This window comes from Neomonachus schauinslandi, chromosome 11, assembly GCF_002201575.2.
Source record: "Neomonachus schauinslandi chromosome 11, ASM220157v2, whole genome shotgun sequence".
NCBI classification, from domain to species: domain Eukaryota; kingdom Metazoa; phylum Chordata; class Mammalia; order Carnivora; family Phocidae; genus Neomonachus; species Neomonachus schauinslandi.
The window spans coordinates 34,868,571-34,886,617 of record NC_058413.1 but is presented as its reverse complement, the minus strand read 5'-3'; the positions used below and the strand labels follow the sequence as shown (position 1 = coordinate 34,886,617).

Sequence of the window (18,047 nt, the reverse complement as noted above, 5' to 3'; positions counted from 1 at the left end):
TCTAATTGCTAGTTTCTTTGTACCACATTTGAAATTGTATTTACAAATTCTTATTTAAGGATTTCAGTGTTCTTTGTACATGACCAGCTCAGCACAGTGCCATGTCACTTTCACATTTGATGTCTGTTCCTCCTGCTGGTCAACATTTAGTTGATCAGGTTGTTTCCTGCATAAGATTTTCCTATCTTACAGATTTTCTTGCAGATTTTTCATCTATTTTTGGATGTGGAAATGTCCATATATTTTTCATTACATCCTGGGGAATTAGTCACAAATTCCAAAAGTGATTTCTGTTCTTCATCCATGTTAGACAGCTGTCTCTTTCAGTTACATTCTTTTTATTGGATGTGTGTGTGATTATTGCTTGCCTACTTATTTTATTATTTTATTTTACTTTATTTTATTTTTGAGTTTTCCAAAAATCTACTGAAACAGAAACAAGTTGGTCAGACACTTGTTGGTAAAAACTAGTTCTAATCCAAAAATCTACTGAAACAGAAACAAGTTGGTCAGACACTTGTTGGTAAAGACTAGTTCTAATGGTATCCAAGAATACTTTTAAAAAAGTATTCTAGCATAAGTTTCCTTCATAAACTAGATTATGCTGTAAATCTTTCAGGAGTGTTGGTTCTTAAGAACTAGAGGTTATTCCTATCCCAAATCTATCTTGTGCTCCTGAAGAACTGCAGAAAGGCATTTGAAAGCTGTTTCTTTAAGATAATGGATTTCTTTTTTATTCTTGCCTGTAATATATTGCTGCACCGAGTGTGTGCAATTTTCTCTGAAGGTCATTGTGATGCTGAGAAGTTTCATTGAGAACCTGTCCATCTCTAGTTTCAACCGTCATAATCAGAAGTATCCTTTCTGAGTGTCAGCCAGACGGAGAGAATCCAGATGGGTTTCCCTCAGGTTCAGGGAAGAAGCGTTCGGAAGGGGCAGAGCCATCCTGACGCTCCCCTGCCATCCGGCAACTTCCTGTAGGTGGCAATCTCACTGTCAAGAGCCATCTTCCATCTTGACATTACGTCGATCTTGGTATTCCGAAAGGTGACCTTCCTTCATGTTCTGAATCTCATCCCGCAGGCGGCCAGTGTGTCTTGGTGGTTAGCTTCAATGGCATTCACTTCCATTTCATGCACCTGGCGTTCAAGGCACTCGTTAGTTCCTTTGAGTGCAGGTGAGGGACTGCACCTGCCTCCGGCACTCCTCTGACTCCTGCTTCGCCTGCCGCAGGGCGTCATTGTTCCAATTCGCAGCCCCCGGGAGGACAGCAAACATGGAGGTGTACCCTTCCGCAGCCTCCTGAAGCTTCTCCGCGGCAACGCTTTCATACTGCTGGCGCCCATCACTCAGGGCCTACTTATTTTAAACTTGGTTTTACTTACGATGAACATTTTGAGATCTAAGTTTATTTTCTTTCCAAACGTTCTTCTCTCTTTTGTTGATATCCTAGTAGAAGGACATGCTTGGAATTTAGATAAATATTTATCTCAGTATCATCAGCTCTAGGTGAACGTTGTCATGCATCTCAGTAACCTAACCATCATTCCTCTGTGCTGCCAGAGCATGTCATGAGGGACTCTTATAATATTTGTATAAATAATAACTTTCTGTTGGTTATAGTTTTATTACTGATGTTTGCCAACTGTCTATGGTAATTTGTTCAAACATCTTCCCTCACTCTTGGTATGTGCATATGTAAAACCGTATTTAATAAAAGCCACATTGCAGAGATTAGGGATTTTATGAGATAGGGGGTATGGCACTGAATCTGTCTATAGTTCCCTGAACACATTTATATCATTTATCTGTGCTCTCTCTCCCTGTTCTTTTCCACTCACCTCCACTCTTTACCATACCATAAAATTTTCCTGTTCTCTTTTGTAAAATCATTCCTAAGCTTCTTTATTTCTCCAGTACATGATACATGGAAGGAAAATTTTTGAACTAATATGAATTTATTTAGATTTTTAGAAGTCATAACTTTATTCAATGCAAAAGACATTAGTATTGTGGGGGTGGGGGAATTAAAAATATCCTGCCCAATAACCCCTCTTTGTTTGTTCATATCTTTATATTTTCCAAATGTCAGGCTCGAGTTGAAGATTTAAGAGGTGATTTTACTTTGTTGATTTTTATGATAAATATACATACATTTAAAAATATATATACATACACTTTATTGTATATGACATCTTTTTGTAGAAAGGATTTGAAGTGCAAATTAAATAGATGCACATGTGTATATACATACATGCGTGCACATATATGTATTTGAAGAATTAGCAGCAGAGAATAAAAATCATAAAAAGGAGGAGAGAGAAACATCCCTGAGGGGTAAAGTAACTGAATATTAAATTCATTTCTGGGGCGCCTGGGTAGCTCAGTCGGTTAAGCGTCTGCTTTCAGCTCAGGTCATGATTCCAGGGTCCTGGGATCAAGCCCCATGTCTGGCTCTCTGCTCAGCCAGGAGTCTGCTTCTCCCTCTCCCTCTCCCTCTGCTCCTCCCCCTGCTCATGCTCTCTCTTTCTCAAATAAATAAATAAAATCTTAAAAAAAATTTTTTTTAAATTCATTTCTGAAAATTCAGACAGGAACATTCAGTAAGCTAATATAAATCATTTGGTATAATAATCAGAATAAAGGCATATTGATTCCTACCAAGAAAAGATATTTTCATGGTGTCAGGTTGTAAAAGAATTATTTCGTAGGACTGTCTTTAGTCAAAGTTGAGCAACATGTTTGGTAATGTCATCAGGAGAGAGTTAAAATATGGAAGTGACTATTTCTTTGCATGACCTTTGGTGACACAGAACATTGGAAGTCGATCAACTGAATTTCTAACCTTCCCTTTAAGACCTTTCCCACCACAAATTACATAAAGATTGACCTCGGTTCTTCAATTTGTTTGTACTAAGCTCTATGAAACAAGTCAATGTGTTGACGTTTTCAGTGCTACCAGTTTGGATACAATCAAATTGTTGGATTTACAGTAATGTAGTTAATAAATAAATGTTATTGACATTAAATACAAGTCTACTTTCTAAAATAATAATGTTGGTTATTTCTGAAAAAGACTTTTGCATATGTATGTAAAAATCTTTTTATTATAATTTTTTAATTGAATGTTTTACTTATTTTCTTGGAATGTTTTTTAAAAAACATTTCTAAATTCTAATAATGACTTGGTCCCAAGATGGCTATTTTATTAGGGATATGTTTTGTTTAAGTTGAGGATATATGTATTGAAATTAGAGGTGTATTTATATTGACAAAGAGAGAGTAGATACTAAAAATAAAGAAATCATTTTTTTCTTAAGGATGTTTCAATCTTCATTGAGTTAGCATATGTTCAAGCACCATGAAATAAATTTTCTTCCTTATATAGGTAGGATCTACCTGTTTTTAGTTTACAATTTGAAACTTTTATTTTGCTGTCTAGCTTTATTTTTAAATAAGGCAAGCTGTGCTAGAGTAAAAAATATACATAATGTTGAGCTACCTGTGTGTTTGTTTCCTTCAAGAGTAATTATTTATATTTATCACAAATATGCTAATATAGTTTTTTTGTTGTTCATCTCTTTACAATTCTATAAAATGTAGGAAAAGGTCTTACACATATTAATCCTGCTCTAAAATAATTAAAATGATTTATATATCATTATAGAAGAACTAAAGATATGAATAGAATAATGATAAATATAATAAAAATGAATCAGATATATGAATATATTCTTAACCTTCCTAATAATGCATGAAGTACAAATAAAAACAATAGTACAATCTTTTCTAATATAACAGTTTTGCAAATTAAAAAAAATCAGTGCTGACCCAATAAGTAGTCACAAGTCAATTTTTTCTTTTTTAAGATTTACTTATTTATTTCTGGGGGGAAGGGCAGAGGGAGAGGACGAGAGAGAATTCCAAGCAGACTCCATGCTGAGAGTGGAGCCTGACAAAGACTCTATCCCAAGACCCCAAGATCATGACCTGAGCAAAATCAAGAGTTGGATGCTCAACTGACTGAGCCACCCAGGTGCCCCACAAGTGAATGCTTATATGTGGTCAAGGTGGAGTGAAAAATGATAAAACTTTTGAGAAGACGAATTATAAATGTATCATTAAATTTTAATGCATATACTGTACCAATTATATTTTTTGCAATTTATTCTATATATTTTCATGAAAGAGAAATTGTATAAAATATTCTAATATCTATAACAACGGGAAGAATAATAAAGTAAGTTAACAGTGCTTTCCTTCTCAGAAAATTTATTTTATTTATTAATGTTCTATGTAGACCTAACTCAAGAGAACTAATCAAATAGTGCCAAGATGATAAATCATAGAAAGCTTATCAATATACTGATCTTCATGAGATGAATTTGTAACTGTAACTCCAACTATCCTTTTGTTTATATTACCATGACCCCAGTTACGCTACCCCAGACTCTAACTAGCTTCTGTGAAGTGCATGCCATCTCAAATGAAGTTAATCTGTAGCACTTGCTTACACCATCTGTGTGACATAGGAAATGACTCAATAAAACTTAGCTTTATTGTCATCATCATCACCATCATCTATATGACTTGACCATCACTTTTCACACACACACGCACACACTCTTAAAGCTAAATGGAACTTTTAATATTTTCCAAAATAGAAGGAAATACTATACCTACAAGAGACACTTAGAATACTTTGATAGATGTGTGAAATGAGTATCTAAGCAGTCTTACCATAAGAAATGTTTATCTTTGAAATAAATATAGTATTTAAATTTTGTATTTTTAAGAGCATAGAAACATAATGTCACAGACACTGAACTGCATAAATCATCTCTATTTTCATCCTTCAGTGTTTACATAAAGCCCAGCCTAAGTACTCTGGTTGTCTTCCGCAAGACTTTATTGAGTGTGGTATCTTGTTCAGTGAATAGCAGAGGGATGGAGGCTGGGGAAAGATGAATGTGAAGACTAATGTTTTTCATTATCTTTGCAGCATGGTTATTGTCCCATTCTAAAATCTTTTTTTTTAAAGATTTTATTTATTTATTTGACAGAGAGAGACACAGCGAGAGAGGGAACACAAGCAGGAGGAGGGTCAGAGGGAGAAACAGACTCCCTGCCGAGCCAGGAGCCCGATGCGGGACTCTATCCAGGGAGTCCAGGATCACGACCTGAGCCGAAGGCAGTCGCTTAACCAACTGAGCCACCCAGGCGCCCCCATTCTAAAATCTTAAATGGATATAGTTTCATAAAGACAAAGCAAAACTATAAAGAAAAAATCTGACTAAAAAATAAAACCTGTGTAGCTGTCACAAAGTACAAAGTAAAACACTGAGCAGTGAGTAGGAGGCATTCTCTCACAGATATTTTCGTCCGTATGATGACTGCCTGTAGAAAAGAACAGTAGGGACACCTGGGTGGCTCAGTTGGTTAAGCATCTGCCTTTGGCTCAGGTCATGATCCCAGGGTCCTGGCATCGAACCCCATGTTGGGCTCTCTGCTCAGCAGGGAGCCTGCTTCTCCCTCTCCCTGCCACTCCCCCGCTTGTGTTTGCACTCTCTCTCTCTCTCTCTGTGTCAAAAAAAAGAGAAAAGAATAGTAAATAAGGAACATCTTAGCTTGAATTTTGTAGTGTATTTCAGTTAACCTACTCCTAATAATTCAGAATTGAGACTTCCTGAAAAAAGACTCAGGAAAAGCTCGCCTCTAATGAGAAGTTCATCAACACTTTTGTCTTTTTACCATCTTTCTTTATCTTTGTTCTAACATTTATTCATTGAGGAGTGTGTACCTATATTCACTTTCACCTTTTAGCTTGAGGAATTTAAATGTCAATATATTTCTACATCTATCTAATGATCTACATAAGACAGTGATGCTATATTTTCATGGAGCGGGTATGTGTGTTTGTGGGTGGGGTGGGGTTGGTGGAGGTGAGGTTATATAATTTGGAACCAGACAGATATGTGTGCAAATGCTATTTTTTCATATACTATTTATTCCCTTAGTGTCAACTGACAGACATAAAGACAAAGAGCAATATATTAAGGATTGCAGAACAGAAATAAAGGTAGAACTTGAAATATTGTAGCTTCACCATCCTTGGATTTCCTGCCCTTGCATTTTTTGATACATAAGAAAAACAGTACTTTATTTGTTTAGCTTAAGTCTAATGCATCCTTTAGAAATATAATAGGCTTATTACATAGGATTATTGACCTATCAGTGATGTTAATTTGCCATGCATGTTTCTTTAGCTACCTAAATATTATACAAAATATATTCTGATATGCACTTGTGATGTTATGAACAAAATAAAAATGCACTAATATGTATACTATATGGTAGTGTGTGTGTGTGTGTTGCTGCAATTCATGAGTATAGCTATCTTCCTGGGACACAGAGGTGGAAGTTAAAGGACTAACTAGAAAGGGACAGGCACTAAGGAAGGCACGAGATACATTTCTTCTTGGAAAACACTAATCCCATTTAGATATTATAAGGTAGTTGGGCAGAGGAAGTGGGACGAGATAATAAATTTCCAAAATTAATTAAAATATTTACCTAGGGACATTCTGGAAGAGTGCTCTTTATAAAGTGTAATAGATGACAACATAAAACTGTTTCCATACAATATTCTAGTTAATTAGCTTAATAATGAATTAGGTAATAGTCAATTCCAGTCATAAAAAGATTTGGTTCACAGTTCTGATGAATGGCTGTGTCACATTTAGCAGTTTAGTAGTTATTTATAGATCCATGCTGAAGATTAATGCAGATTACATTTATTTGTCCCTGACTATTTAAGAGGTTAATCTTCAGCTAGGTTTTCCCAGCACCATGGGAAGAAAGATCTGGAATAGGATTCAAGGTAAATGTATTAAGGATAATACTGCCAAGTGTCTGCTCCAACAAAATTAAAGATAAATGTATTTCCTTTATGTACCCATCACTCCTGAAAGAGTAAACAGTCATCAAAAATCCAAGTAATGGCATTCTTAACAGTTTGATACTTTGTCAAAAAAACCCCAAAACACTACATTTGTTTACTTTGTTTCATGCTGGGAGGAATTTATTTGTTTATCTCCTCTGCCCCATCTTCTCTTCTAAGAGAGATGATACACTAGATAGATGTGAAATAGTTGTCCAAGAAAACTGACTAATTTAAGAACAAAAACATTCACTTGGCTCATTTTATTTAACACAGTTCTGAAAGGAAGGTTTTAGATCACTCTGCTTTAAAAAAACCTGCTAGAAACCACTCCAGACTATGAAGATATCTGATAAAGATTAAATATACTTTTGTTTTATTTTAAAATTGGAATAACGCTGTCTAATTGACCTTGTCCTCTGGCAACAGATATGCCAGGCCCTGAGGATTACCCTGAGTCTAGCTGGAAGTGTGCATAGATGGTCAGCATTTCACGTGGGAAGCAGACACAGGCACAGCCACAATAGAAATACGAATTATTTCAGTGAACTTCTTCCTTTTTATACTAAAGCAGATACCTTTGAACGAGATCAATTATAGGACTTTCTCTAAAATTTTTGGCTAAAATAACTATTCATATTGCTGTTAATGGCAATTTTATGTGTTATCACTTGGGAAATTCAGAATAATAAGAAACAAAATTGCAGTTGCTCAGAAAAGAGAGATCAGGAGAAGAAATCTAAGCACTGGTTTAGAAAATCCTAAGAAGACTATTCTAATGACTGAACTAAAACTGGGTCTGTAAGATTTCTTTTTAATATTCAAACTTCTATATGAAATGTTTTCAATGATTTAGGGTTTATGAATACCTGTGAATCAATTTCATTGCTTTGATGTGCAATATATCAATCTCATTACACTGACTCATATATGGTATTATTTTCTATTAATAATTCCTATAAAAGTCACTCTGGAGTAAATATTTAAAAATAGAAGCTGCAGCATATATTCTGTTTCAAAAATATGAACCAAAATCATTCTTAGGATGTGTCATTGAGGAATATTTTGGGGGTTTTATGTTATTTCAAAACATTTTCCCAGTATTAAGCTAAAAAATAAATCCATTATTCACATTCTTTTAGAATTAGGTTAAGAGAATTATCAGCAAATTTCATTTTACTAAATAGACAAAATTAAGTAGTGGAAACAACTTTGTTAGAGTGACATTTAGACTCAAAACAGAAATTTTTTTAAAGATTTATTTACTTATTTGAGAAAAAGTGCATGCATGCACATGCAAGTGGGGAAGGGGAAGAGGGAGAGAATCACCATGTAGACTCCCTGTCCAGCACAGAGCCTGACATGGGGCTCAAACCCACGACCCACCCATGAGATCATGACCTGAGCCAAAACGAAGAGTTGGACACTCAACCAACTGAGCCATGCAGGTGCCCCTCAAAACAGAATTATAATTCATTGTCCTCCAACTTCCTACCCATTATTCAGTTCCCTCTATGGAAAATAAATATCCACCAAACCTCTATCTGAAACTTCTGGAGAGTTTTTAAAATAAATTTTTTTTTTAAAGATTTTATTTATTTGACAGAGGGAGACACAGCGAGAGAGGGAACACAAGCAGTGGGGGTGGCAGAGGGAGAAGCAGGCTTCCTGCTGAGCAGGGAGCCCGATGCAGGGCTCGATCCCAGGATCCTGGGATCATGACCTGAGCCGAAGGCAGACGCTTAATGACTGAGCCACCCAAGTACCCCCAAAATAAGTTGTTTTTAATCAGCTACAAATTCCTCTATAACTGTCACTAATTTGTTCTTATTTTGTCATCTGGAGCAGGATGAACAATACTATACACCCTGTGTGATCTTTTTCCAGTATACATTCTTAGCTGGACATTGTTTTTCTTTATAGACAGCCCCAAATTAATCTCAGGATCCATTAATACATAAAACTTAGAGGTCTTTTTTTTCCTCATTCAGTGAGAAAACTGATAATAAATTATTTTCTTATCACTTCATAGCCCCTTGAACCTTTAGATACAATTGTCCATGTAAAGTCGATTTCCCAAGATTATTTTTATTATGACTGGATACTTGAATTGGTTCCAAAGAGTTGTATTTGGGACAATTTTTAAAGATATGGGAAAGACTGTGCTCAGCTGCTCCTTTCATATCGAATTTTAAGACTTGCTCCTAAGTTAGATTATCATGTGGTTATGCCTCTATTACCTCTACAAATATAAAAACTAGGAAAACTCAAAGTTTTTTCTAACAGTTGTATTCTAGGAGTGACTTATTTGACAGCTGATGTCACACCACTACTGAGATTGACTGAGTTGAACTCTCCCCACTTTTAAGTGGAAAAAAAAAAAAGATGACATGACTATGAGTAACTGGGACAATTGTCACAGTACCAGAAAGTGAATTGAGATTTTTAGACCTAAAGTAACAAAAAACTTTTGAAATAATAAATTGCACCTATATATAGTCTTGTAAATAAAAATAATTCTTTTAAAGAATAGTGAAGTTCATGCTAAAGTTTGTTTTTATTTTTTTTCAAAGCCTTAGAAAGGGCAAAAATAGAACTGATGATAATAATAAAGCAAAAATTTGACATCTTTTCAATTTGAGTGGCATGTTACGTTGCTTTCCTGTAAGATGAATCCTAAGGTAAAAAAATATTCCTTGCTGGATTCAAATATGCAATTGTGTGTATTTTTTGATATTTCTGTTTGAAAAGGAAAGATCAAGGATGCAAACAATTTGGTTTTTCACCATAAGTAATTATGTTGGCAAGGATGAGAAAATTTTTGTTTCATTAGGCAGGTCCTCATAAAAGGAAATGCGGGATGGACGTTACCTCAGTTACCTCAGTATATAGAAATTTAGGGGATGGACATTACCTCAGTATATAGAATTCCTAATTTTAACATTTTAATTTATGGGAACACTAATCTACAAAATACATGAGTAAAGGTTGACATAAATGGGTGAAGAATTAGTTATCCCAACTGCTTTATATCCAAATGCTCTTTTATGTGTGATTGACAAAACATCATTTTTATATATAACCTAAAAATTTATATATAACTTAAAAATGCATATCCATGTAGATTCCCTTGGGAAAAAATAATTTAGTTGTACAATAAACTTAAAAATGAATAAAAGCTTTTATAATGATGGAAAAAAGTTAAGTAATATTTCTGTTTATTCTATGTTTTTAAGAAACTGTCTGAAGGAAAAATTCCAAAATATATTTTGTGTTTAGGATTAATTGAGCTTCTTAGATCTGTGGGTTTATAGTTTTTATTCAACTGGAAGATATTTTTGTATTACTTCTTCAAGTATTTTTCCTGATCCTTTTCACTGAGGGATTCCAATTATATGTATGTGTATTAAGCTGTTTGAAATTGTTCCATGGCTCTCTGATGCTGTTTATATTTTATTTTCTAATCTCTCTCTTCTTGGTCTGTATTTTATTTTAGATAGTTTCTACTGTAATGTCTTCAAGTTCACTAATATTTTCTTCTGCAGTAACTGATCTGCCTTTAATCTCAGCTATTGCATGTGTTATTTCAGACAGTGTTTATTTTTCTATTTGTCTAAAGTTTGATTTAGATTATGGTTTGGATTTTCTACATCCACCATTCAAAATCTCAGCATTCCTCTACCTTCTTGAGCCATATATAGTTCAAGTTATAGTTATATGGTTATAATAACTGCTTGCATGCTCTTGTTTATTAATTCTATCATTTGTGCCATTTCTGGGTCTCTTTCTATTGATTAAATTTTCACCTTCTTATGGATTGTCTGCTTTTTTGCATACAGATAATTTTTTATTGAATACCAACTGCTGTGAATTTTGCTTTTTTGGGTATTGGATATTTTCATATCCCTATTAATATTCTTGATCTTGTTCTGAAGCACATTTAAGTTATTTTGAAAACATTTGATTCCCTAGAGGCTTGCTTTTAAAATCTGTTCGATGAAACCAGCGCAGCCTTGAGTTTCTGACTAATCTTGCCCCACTACCGGCCAAAACCCTTCTGATAACTCTACTTGATGCTCTCTGAATCATGATTGTTTTCCATTTTGGCTTGTGACAACAAGAATTATTCCTGACTCTGGTTTTGTTTCAGATTAAGTGGAAATATAATCCTTATAGATTGTTCTTTCACTGGTCTGGGTTAGTTTCTTCACCATTACATGTGAATCATTTCTCAGCTAAGAGCTCTAGGATGACTGTTTTTGCAGATCTCTGGAGCTCTCTTTTGTGTAGCCCTCTCTTCTATGGTATTGTGCACACGAGACTCCAGCCACCTTGACTTCTACAGATGTGCAGTTCTTCTTCTAGATAATTGCATTTTTACCACAGGAACTTTTGAGATTTTCTTTCTGCATATTGGTCCCATGTTCCTGACCTCTCCTGGTTTTAATTCACTATGTATGTTGTCTCTGTTAAGTTCCTGTTGCTTTTCAATTCAGCTTCTCTCTTGAAACCTGCATAAACTATAGGTAAAATATTAGGAAGAGTTTAGATATTTTTTTATTGGCTCCCTCTAAACTGCTGCTGTTGTTTTTCTCTTGCTTTTTAACTTTGAATTCTATTATACAATTATTCCTTGTTACATTATGTTAACATTTCAATTATTTTTCATGTTATTGTGGCAGAAGGTAAAAACTTTATTCTAGGTTTTGCATTATTTTAAGCCAGGGATAGGCAAACTACCACCCATAAGCCAAATCTGGCCTTCAACCAGTTTTGTAAATAAAGTTTCATTGGACCACAACCTTGCTCATTTGATTACATATTGCTCATGGTTGCTTTCACATTATATTGGCAACACTGAATAGCTGTGACAGAGCTCATACATCTAGCAAAACCTAAAATACTTCCTTTCTGGTCCTTTACAAAAAATGTCTGCCAACCCTGTTTTAAGCTTAAGTATGTGTGTGTTGGGGGACACTTGTATAAATATACTTAGTGTTTATATATCAAAGCCAAAAGTGTTTTCAGACTTAGTATCAAAGCATCTGAATTAAAATTCAGCTGTAAAGCTTATCAACTGTTTAATTTTATCCGGGTTACTTGACCTGCTTAAAACAGCCTAATTTCAAAATGGGAGTATTTATACCTTTAATACTTATAATTACAAATAAATGATAAAATGCACTGAAATTGCTTCATTCATAATGCACATTCAGTATAGCCCCTTTTTTCTCCCATTACTAAAATGAAGCTCATGAAAAACAAAATAGGGAATATATACATTTCCTATACAAAATAGAAAATATGTACATCTGAAACTTCATTAGATTAGAAGTTTGCTCTCTTTCATTTTTGTCTAGGTGTCGATCTTAACCTCCTAAATTGTTAAATTCTTAGAAGAGGCAAGTACTCATACAAAATCTTTAACAAGGAACTGATTTTTAGACTGAAGCCTTTAGGTAAATTAGATCACTTCATAGCTATGGGATAATATAAAGACTCTTCTCATAATTCCAGATATGTTTTATGGCAAAAATCTTTTTCTTTTTTTTCAAAAATCTTCTTGTTTAAAGGTAGTTTTTTTTCTTTTTCTTTTGGAGGTTTATTTACCATTCCGTGCACGTTGTTTCAGATACCCAGAGACCCAAATGAGAATGTCAGTTGTGAGCTGGGCTGCGGTACATCCGTGCCCACATCATTTCTGTGTCCTCCCCCACTTTTACATTTTAAATGCTAAAAAAATCAATTTTCACATTTAAGTTATTGAAACAGACCATTTCCCTGAGTGGTAACTCTCTCTCTCTATGAGAAGAGATGAGTAAAACTCCCATAGTCATGAGAGTCCTCTGGCTCTCCCGGGACTGAGAAGACCTTGAGAGTGTTTTTGTCTACAGTTCTGAAGAAGAAAGATTTTGGGCAGGCCACACCGGAAACTGTTTTTCCTTCTGGCGCAAGTGCTCTGTAGCATACAGAAGACGGGAAGTTTGATGTTTGCTTTTCTTTGTAAATGGGACACGAAAGTGCCGATGGCTGCGCTTTAGCTTCGTATCCAGTCTAAAGTGCCAACAGGGAGAACATGAAAGGCTAAATTGAGAACTGCGACTTCAGAAAACTGAAATCATTCGGGTAGGCAGAGCTTGATTTTTCTACTAGGCTGATTTACTTCCTGAACATTCTAAAAATAAATGTATGAAATGTCAGACATATCCTGTGAAATATAGTCATAGAAGTAAAGAAAATATTTTAAAATATGCGTACATATTATTCATGTATTTGGATCAAGACTAAGAGAAAACAAGAGAATGAAAAGCTTAAAAAAATAAGAAAATGAAAATTCTGATCTGTTTGGTCATAGGCTTGTAACACATTAATTTTTCTTGTTTTGAAATGTCTTACTAGGTTTCATAATAAAATAAAGTTTATTTTAGAAGGTGTACATTTAAGATGAAATGATGAAATGTGAAATTGTTTTGTGAAGAAATATTAGGCTTCATACTGTGTATATAACTTTAAACTACTGATTTAATTTTTATTAATAGTATTTATTAGGAAAATGTTTTCCTTTGTAAGTGTTTCAATTTAGCCTATTTTTAAGTCCTTTGAAAATACAATTTGATCCCTATTGTTTTCACTAAATTACCAAAAAAAATCTCGATTTTGTTTCTTTAAAATATTTTAATTAACAGATGACATGTTATTGATTTTATGAATGCCTGGTGGGGTATCTGAGTTTGTCTACCAAAATGCTCGTAAGTCTCAGTGTTGGCTATTCATTGCCATCAAGGATTATTAGATTCAGAATCTAAAAGGATTTCAGTAGACTAAAATTTACCTTATCTTGTATCTTATGTGCCTCTGCATGTAGCATATATTGAAAACATCTTAAGCATCTTAGTTAACTGATCATTTGGTTACACACGAGTGGAATTTAGCTGCCAAGAAAATTAATATAATCCAACTCGGAATTAATAGAAAAACAATATCTCAGAAAAGAAACTGGGACTCCCACTTGGCTGGCCAAGGGTACATCTTTAGCATCCTATTCAGTTCTGGCTGCTGTTTTAAGAAAAAATAAAACCCAAACTGAACCCATTCAGGGCTGTGAGGACATTTTGAAAGCATTCTGAATAAGAGATGAGGGAACTGGATATGTCTACCCTGAAGATTAGATGACAGGATGAAGATGTTGTGTCAGTCTCAAATATTTGAAAGATACCACGTAGGAAAGAGTTGGAAACTCTTCTCTTTGGCTTCATAATGGTATAATCAAGATCAAATGCCAGAATTTAAGGAGATCAGTTTGCGTTCAATAGGAGGCAGAATTTTAGTGCTACCCAGAGATGAAAATTGTAGGTTTTGACAGGTAGCGAGTTCCCCATCTCTATTAGATCATCTTTTGACAGGGTATGTTCAAGGGAATTGAGGGATTGTCAGCTCAATCAGATTTTTTTAAGGTTCTTTCAAATTCACAGAGTATGAAATCTATAAATTTGTTCACACACACACACATGCATACACAAAGCAAAAGCTAAAACAATTTCTTTCTGCACAAAGTTGCAGGCCCCTAATCTTCAGATTTTACACTTCCTTTACTTTTGTTAAAGTGATAGAAAGGACTAAATAGGACATACTCATTTACAATAAATACCAATCTGATTGGATTTTGATTTTTAAAAAATATAATTTCTTAACTTTTCAAAAAAATCTGGTTTTATGTTATAGTAAAGGATGAAAAAAACAAAACAAAACTGAAGGGAAGCTGGAGGCTCTAAAGGGCCAGAGGCTTCGACAGAGAAGTGCTGTTGTTCCCTTCATGGCAGGGTGGAGCCTAAAGTTAGAGCACATATTGGTGATGAACTTGGATTCTGAAGTCATACTGATATGAGTGCATATTCTAGCTTTGCTCTTTTCTAGCTGTGTGTCCTTGAGCAATTTATCTCAGCAGTCTTGGCTTCAGTTTTTGTTCATCTGCAAAACTGAAACAGCAAGAGGACATAGCTCTGTATAGTTATAAGAGAAACACAAGATAGGGCGCCTGGGTGGCTCAGTTGGTTAAGCGACTGCCTTCGGCTCAGGTCATGATCCTGGAGTCCCGGGATCGAGTCCCGCATCGGGCTCCCTGCTCGGCAGGGAGTCTGCTTCTCCCTCTGACCCTCCTCCCTCTCATGCTCTCTGTCTCTCATTCTCTCTCTCTCAAATAAATAAATAAAATCTTAAAAAAAAAAATTTATAAAAAAAAAAAAAGAGAAACACAAGATAATACATGTGGAGGGTGTGGTACTTTTAGTGCTGATTATAATTATTACTGTACTCTTACACATGAAGTACACTTGCCTTTACACTGATAAATTGTCAACTTCAATGACACAGTATTCGATTCAAATTGGGGAGTGTGTGTGTGTGTGTGTGTGTGTGAGACAAGATCAATAATTACGACTTTTAGTGTATGTGGAATTCTATGTTTTGTTATGTTTTGTTATGTTATGAATTTGACCCTCTGCTAATAAACAAGGAATGATAATTATCTAAAGCTATAATCTTATCTAAATAGAAAATAAAAGTATTTTTTATGTTCCCAAGATATGTTGAATGGTTGTCTTCAAATTATTTTAAACCAGTGTGTTCAGATTAAAGAAATGAATTCAAATATGTGGCTAATCTCATCTTCCTGAGAAAGAAATGCTGTTCACAAGTAGATATAATTACTTTTCTTTGAGTCTGTTCTTCCATTTAATCCACCTACAAATTAGTGTTTTCTTCAGTTTTTTTAATCAATGGTGAATGGTGGTGCTCTTCCAACTGAAAAAATGCATTCGATTATACATTATAGTTTCAGTAGTATCAGCTAAACTGACAGTTAAGAATCAGATGATTGTTTAAAAAATAAACAAATAAAATAACCTTGTGTGAGTTTCCAACCTCCCCACCCCAAACAGGCTTACACATTTGGTGAAATAATGTTTTGTTATAATGTGTAAGCCTTATGAAAAACCATAACATTTCTTTTTTAATGTTTTCCCCCATGCCTCATTAGTGTTATTTAATTTAATAATGTGTGATTTAATAATAAAAATATGAATGACCATATTATAGGGATTCTAAGATGTTTAAGACCTCTCCTCGTCTAGTGGGAGAGGAAGGTAAGTTTACAAATATATACAGCTCAAGAATATGTGTTCAAGATATTATATAAGGGGGAAAAATAACTAAACAGAGTTGTACAGAATCAGAGAAAGGAGAAATACATTTATTCAGTTAATTCAATGGAGGCTTCATGAGGGAGGATGCATTTGATGGCTACATCAAAGAGGGTGTGAAATTTGGAGAGAGATGAAAGAAGGCACCTTAGAAAGAGTTAAGAGTCTGAAAAACACACTAATGTGGAGAATTGTGTTTATGTTCTATTGACCATTCTCCTGTGGCTGATTTATGGAAGCCTAGAAAATTAGAGGCCTTTACCAGACCCCTCTTCTAACTTAAGTCACATTCATCTTTATTATTTACATTGTTTACCAATGTAATGCCCTCTGAGGTTTTCTTTCAGCTCATTACCCCAGCCTCTATTAGAGTTTCCCTCCTGTGCTTAATCTTACCAGACTCTCTCTCTCTCTCAGGACATATAGTATTAATTTCACTTTCTCACATCTGCTAAGCTCTTTCTGATCCTTCTGCCCAGAATGTTCTATATCGCTATCTGTCCCACCACCCTATCTTTCCCTAGTTAATTGCTCTTTATTCTTTATGCTGCAGCTACTATTTCCTTCAGGAAATCTTCCCTGACACTCCAACTTGCATACCTCCTGTGTGCTTCAATCGACCAGAAATTACACTGTGGTATTACCACACTTGTTTATAATTTCCTATTTTCCTGTCTGTATTCTCTATCAGCCTAGAAATACATGAGAGCAGGAGCCCTCTTGCTCTTGTTTCTCCATTACTCAGCGCTGTGGTTGCCAAGGAGTGTGTATGAGCATAGCGGTTATTCTTGGTTCAGTGAATGAATAAGCAAATGACTACTAGATTCATTAGCATCTTAATGTATTGAGAATTATTAGAGTGTGAATATAGACTATCCAAACTAGTGGCATAGGGGTAACAGGGCTAGAGACCCAGAGTAGTCTGGGGCAGCTGAAACACCGTCTTGATTAGATACTGATGACTAGTCAGTGAGACAATATCTCTTTGGAATTCACTCAAATAGAAAAAGTGGGTTAAAATGTGAGAAAAAGAGATTAATAGCAAGAGAGTGAAAAGAAAACAAGATCTTTCCATATTTTGTGTTTTAATAAATGTATATTAAAAGTATAAGACATTGACAAAAAGAGTATCAATTATACAGCTAAGAAAAAAGTCAATAATGGAACATTTTTTAATGGAACATATTTTTAAATAATGGTTATGTCAAGTGGCATAAAATAATGGCTGTTACCGATTAGTGAAATTTTAAATAAACATATTAACTATGGATGGAAAATTTGTAAGACCAAGTTTCTATTTTATGTTCACGTTTTCATTTTTGTTTTTGTTTTTAAACATTAGTAAATGAAAATACATGTGGATTTAAAGCTACATTAGAAAAGCTCTATTTCTAGGGATGCCTATGTGTCTGGTTTTTTGACTCTTGGGCAAGATAAGGACTGTTAAATTCAAAATGTAATGTTTAAGATCATAAACTCCCTGAAGACCCTCTGGGTAATTTCTTTACTTATGGTTTGCAACTGACCTAACCAGTTTGACAAACTTGGCTTGATCCTCTCTCCAAACCAAGATTCCTTATACAGATTTAGTCGTTCAAACCACAGACACAAGGACCCTTGGGGAGCTTGAACATGGGATATCTCTTAGATTACAGATGGAAAAAGTCTGCACTCTATTTTTCTTCCTAAATAAACTGACAGTATTGTGTCTTTCTAGAGCCTTGTAAAAAGCCAAACATTTATTTAAAAGGCATGGAAACTGAAATTAAACTCATAATAGTTTCCCTCCCTCCCTTCCTTCCTTCCTTTCTCCCTCCTCTCTTCCTTTCTCCCTCCTCTTTCTTTCTTTCTTTCTTTCTTTCTTTTCTTTCTTTCTTTCTTTCTTTCTTTCTTTCTTTCTTTCTTTCTTT

General features: G+C 34.6%; 1 pseudogene; it reads right to left on the bottom strand.

The window, feature by feature from the left end:
- Window positions 1-733: 733 nt before the first annotated feature.
- Window positions 734-13,801, bottom strand: LOC110576671 (annotated as a pseudogene).
- Window positions 13,802-18,047: the final 4,246 nt, after the last annotated feature.